This window comes from Octopus bimaculoides, chromosome 20 (assembly GCF_001194135.2).
Source record: "Octopus bimaculoides isolate UCB-OBI-ISO-001 chromosome 20, ASM119413v2, whole genome shotgun sequence".
Classification (NCBI taxonomy): domain Eukaryota; kingdom Metazoa; phylum Mollusca; class Cephalopoda; order Octopoda; family Octopodidae; genus Octopus; species Octopus bimaculoides.
This window is the reverse complement of record NC_069000.1, coordinates 30,447,667-30,453,247: the sequence shown is the minus strand read 5'-3', so window position 1 is coordinate 30,453,247 and position 5,581 is coordinate 30,447,667. Positions and strand designations below refer to the sequence as shown.

At 35.6% G+C, this 5,581-nt stretch overlaps 1 protein-coding gene across 1 annotated transcript in view; it reads right to left on the bottom strand.

Annotated features, from left to right (window-relative positions):
* Nucleotides 1–2,577, bottom strand: part of LOC106876408 (leucine-rich repeats and immunoglobulin-like domains protein 1) — a 19,002-nt gene extending 16,425 nt beyond the window's left edge. Inside the window, exon 1 of the mRNA XM_014924942.1 lies at nucleotides 2,479–2,577. The gene's annotated coding sequence lies outside the window, so the exon portion shown is untranslated. The remainder of the gene's footprint in view (nucleotides 1–2,478) is intronic.
* Between the last annotated feature and the right edge of the window lie 3,004 nt (nucleotides 2,578–5,581).

The window sequence follows — 5,581 nt, the reverse complement described above, 5'->3', positions numbered from 1 at the left end:
ATATATATACGATTTCTCATACTATAAAAGATACATGATTTTTTAAACATTGAATAGATCTGAGGGTCTATCCGAGTAAAATAGGCATCAAAGGGGTTCATAAGTAAAAAAAAATGGCAGAGAAACATGGGTCTATAATAACCCTATACGATCACATTTCACCAATGTTGCGCCTGGCCATGTTGTGCCATAAAGGTGGCTACTATCCACAGTTCTACACTGTCCCCGAAGTCCTAAATGCTGTCCTTGTGTTCCTCCTTCCTAAATACTCTGGGACAAACTCAGGGAGCAGGTGTGTCATGTGCACGTTGAGCGTCCATTTTACAGATGTCCTCCGTTTCAAAGATGATACATACGTTGCCATATGCTCTTCTTCTCCCAATAAAGGAGATTTCATTTGAAATATGTACCAAGGTTATATCCAAGTCTTTCATGGATAGGATAAGTAAGGTTCCCATAACTGTGGACAAAGCCCACCAGTGCAGCCCTTTGATGGTGTGTGGTTGGCCTGTATTGAGGAGAGGATACCCTAAGCTTTCCGTTCTTTCAGCAAAATATTCCATTTTGAAGATATTCTGTTCGAAAGAACGTTTGGTCATGAAAGCATTTTGCTATTCACATTTATCTATGACATAGTATGTGCCTGTATGCTGTTGTTGTTGTTGTTAGTGGTGGTGGTTTTGCTGCTGCTGCTGTTGATATTTTCTGTTATTGTTTTTTTGTGTTCGTTAATATCTTTTTTACATTTTGTTTTCTTTTGTTTAGTGGTATTTTGTTTTATTTAGTGTATTCTTTCTGGGGAGCGGATCTGAGTAAAGAAAATTAAACTTTTCGCTTCGGCGTGGGCCGGTAAAATGAAACGGACACATTTTTGAAACCTGTCCTTGTTGTCTAAATCCAAGTAAGGGACAGACATTCCAAAATCTTCAATAAAGGTACCCGCGTAAAATAATATCCAAAATGTAAGTTACTTCTTTCACTTGTAAGATATCAAGAAATATCGCAGCAGAATCTTAGCACTTGGAATGATCAAAAAAAGGAACTGAAAATTATCAAAGAATGATCCCTGGCTTACCATCCATACAGGAAGTGCAAAAGATTGTCTTAACTGGTGGCACGTCACACGTATTGAGAAGAGCATTGTCGCTGTGAATTTTCTTTCATTCCCCCCTTTATTTTTTTTCTTGCCTTTTTCTTTTTTCCTTTCTTTCTTTTTTCTCTGTCTTTTATCACACGCAAATATCTAGGTGCGTGTATGCTGCTGCTACTGCTGTTTTTATTGTTGTTGTTGTTGTTGTTCTTGTTCTTCTTGTTGTTGTTGTTGTAGTGGTGGTGGTGGTGTCGGTGGTGGTGATGATCATGATGATGATCTCTTTTATTTGTCGCAGAGGCATCAGGTGAGAAGATATTTCAAGAACAGTTAACAGTTTGTGTGAGGATTTACGTAAAAGAAAAATGAGGGGAAGAAAGGGAGAGGAGAGAGATAAAATAAAATGTCCTGATACAGAGGAGTTTCCAGCTAGGGCCACTCAAGGAACCTTGTGCATAATAATACTACTAATATAAATAATAATATTCATATACCGATATGCTGCAAGTTAACGAACCAGTCGTCAATTTTGTAAACCATGTTGCAGCTAATAAGGGTGATGTTATTTTTTATCCTGTCGCTTCTCACTTTTAGAAAACCACGTATTTCGGCCTTGGTTACAGCTTTGGCCAGGATACCAAGTATTTGAACGCCGCAGTTGTTTGTTTCCTCAACTTTGTCGGAAAATGTTATATAGTTTAAGCTAAGGTAAATTAGAGTCGAATAATTTCAAATATTATAGAATAGTTCGCAATGGGCGCAAGCGTTGAAGTGTAGTAAGAAGCTTGCTTCCCGAATCATATAGTTCCGGGTTCAACCCCACTGTGTGACACCGTGGACAAGTGTCTTCTACTATGGCCTTGGGCCAATTAAAGCCTTTTGAGTGGATTTGGTAGACGAAAGCTGAAAGAAGTCGGTTGTGTATACGTATATCTATATATTTATATGTATGTGTTTCGTGTCTGTGTTTGCCCTCCTCCCACCACCACCGTTTGATAGTTGATGCGGATGTAGTTACGTCCTCGTAACCTAGCGGTTCGGCAAAAGAGAACGAGAGAATAAGTACAAGGTTTAAAAAATAAGTCCTGGGGCTGATTTGTTCGACAAAAACCCTTCGAGGTAGTGCCCCAGCATGACCGCAGTCTAGTGACTGAAACAATTAAAAGAATAATGACAAATAATGTACACTACTGCAGAATAGTCTAGAATAGCATGAGAAAGGTCAGAACAGAACTGAATAGTGTAGAATATTGTAGAATGTAAGATAGAACAAAGGGTACGCTGTAAAATAATTTATATCAGTGTAGAGGCATTTAGAATAATTAAAAATTGTTTAGAGATGTAGAATAGCTTCAAATAGTGTAAAATAATAAAACGTAAATTCTTACCAGGTAGAAAGTTGGTCATATGTTTTTAGACTGTTGTAACGGATGATCTAATTAATATGTGACGAACGACTGTTTCTCTTATCACCATCAACAATTTAGACATTGGAATTAGCTTTAAATCATTGTTCTTCTTATCATCCGACCGCTAACGCATGCATAGGCACATGTATCAATGTACACTCACTCACACACACACACACACACACACACACACACACACACACACACACACACACACACACACACACACACACACACACACAAACATACATATGTACACATTGTACACGTACATATATATATATGTGTGTATATGTATATATGCATATATCAATATATCTATATCTATATCTATCTGTGTGTGTATATATGTATGTATGTATGCATGTATGTATATGTGTGTGTAAGCTGTAATGACAACTTATATATATGCATAAAACTTCTCTCTCGATCTCTCTTTCTCTCTACACACGCACACACGCACACACACACACATTAATTTCACTCAATTTGCTATATCTGATTACTATGCATTAATATCACCCATCCTATTGGGTGAAGCATTAACCTTTGTCCGAAACTATGCAACCATTTCTGCATCTGATATAGACCTAATTTTGGCAGCTAGAAAAACCCTCATCAACTTTAATGTTAATAACTGGACTCGAAACACATCAGACATTTTCGACATAACAATGTGCTCATCTGACTCAGCCCAGATAATAGACCTTGTGGGTTTATTTCTCCTCTCGCAAATAAAGCGGTATTTTCCCAACATCTCCGATGGTCTCTATAAAGATGATGTACTTTTCGCAACTAAAAATTTATGTCGTGCGGAGATTGAACACATTAAGTAATCTTTTGATAAAATTATTTTACAAATTATAATTTAACTATTGTATTTGAAATGGATTATAAGGTAGCCAGCTTCGTGAATGACTCACTTAAGCTTAATACTAAACTTCACTATCCATATGGGAGACACAACCAAACCCTTCAGTACTTAAATACTCTCTCTAATCATCCTAGATCAACCCTCAATAGCACGGTAATGGCCATTTCTATAAGAATTTCAAACTTATCTGCCAACGAAGGGATATTCAACACTCATGCTCCCACTATAACCAAACTCTAAAATTAAATGGCTTCAACGATAAGATATTTTATATCCCTGATACAATACTCAAAATTAAAATTGCCAATCTCTTTACGAGAACTAATTAACAATCTTATATTATGGCCTCCTCTTTAAATAAATCAATTAAATGTATTTAAAAAAAAACTTTTACAGATGACTCCCAAATAAATAATGTGGCATTTAGGAATTACCATAAGTATAAATCTTATAACTCCGACCAACTTAATGAAATCAAATATTAAAAATTTAGGAAACGGGAAATTATATAGTTCGCCCTGCCCTTCTTTACCGAGACTATTCTTTAGAATTTTGAAAGAAAATTTCCCCAAACATCATAAATACTATCCTGTCTTCAACAAGTCGTCTGTGAAACTCTTGTATTCCACTACACTAAGTTTAGGATCGATTAAAATGATACGCCAGACCACCCCCTACCAGTTGAGGGTGCTCTGACCTCAGTTATACGAAGGATTAATGCTGAAACAAGAAGAAAAACATGTAATTGTCACATCCCGGACTCATGTCCACTTGCTGGATCCTGTCTACGCAGAAATGTAGTTTATAAGTACTGTGTAGAGATACCTGCCACACATAGGGTAAAGGTTTATATAGGAAGTACTATTGATTTGGGGCATGGCTATAGTGTTCATTTGAATTCTTTTACTAACTTAAAATTTAAATTCACAACAAAGCTAGCCTCATATATACACAAACTTAAGCTAAAGAATATACAATATTCATTATCTTGGTCTATAATAAAAGAAGCCTCTCCGTATAATACAGTTACGCGTATATGTAAATTATGTATTAAAGCATGTATAAATATTCTCCGTCGATATAATCCTACATTATTGAATAAGTTCTCGGATGTTATGCACTCTTGTAACCATAGATACTATTCAACATTTAAGCATTTTGATCAATCTAGATAGACTGATCATTAAACTCTATAATTAGCTACATTCTACCTAATATTTATAATTTTACCCCACTCACCTTCTTCTTAGTGAATAATTACTTGCTTATAATCTACCATATTTTCTAAATTTACTTCTCACAATTCTTACTATACTATTTCCTCTTCCTGCTAACACGTATAGGTTTTTATAAAACCAAACATCCATTTACTCATTATGAGAGTATATGAGATGTGAATCCTTAACTAATAATGTTCCCTGATGAAGGAAGCAGTGTCTAAAATCTGGATAGGAATATCCTTTATTTGTATGGATTACTGTACCCTCGAAACGGCCGTCGGAGTATCACTGCTTAATTCTTGAAATTGGAGTACCACCATCCAATCATTGGAAATTTTACCTTCCATCTGGATGCTTAAATATTTCTTTATTCACCTTTCGCGAAGATTTACACATTTATTTTTTAATATTTCTTTATATCTTTTTAACAACGCTCTTAATCTATAAATAGGACGATGTCTTCAATATATACCCTTTAAGATGCTAATATGTCTTTATACATCAGTATAGTTTTTCTACCCATATATACCTATTATATTTTATATATTTATGTATCTGTAATTTTTTTAATATTTTTAAACATTTCAGTGAGTGATACATTAGATATATTTTAATAATTTGCATACACCGGTTTTATGGCTGAGTATGCGTTGAATTATTATTTTAAATTGTTGATCCCACTTGAATTCTCCTTTTAAATATAATATAATATAATATATATATAGGCGTAGGAGTGGCTGTGTGGTAAGTAGCTTGCTTACCAACCACATGGTTCCGGGTTCAGTCCCACTGCGTGGCACCTTGGGCAAGTGTCTTCTACTATAGCCTCGGGCCGACCAAAGCCTTGTGAGTGGATTTGGTAGACGGAAACTGAAAGAAGCCTGTCGTATATATGTGTATATATGTATGTGTGTGTATATGTTTGCGTGTCTGTGTTTGTCCCCCCAACATCGCTTGACAACCGATTCTGGTGTGTTTACGTCCCCGT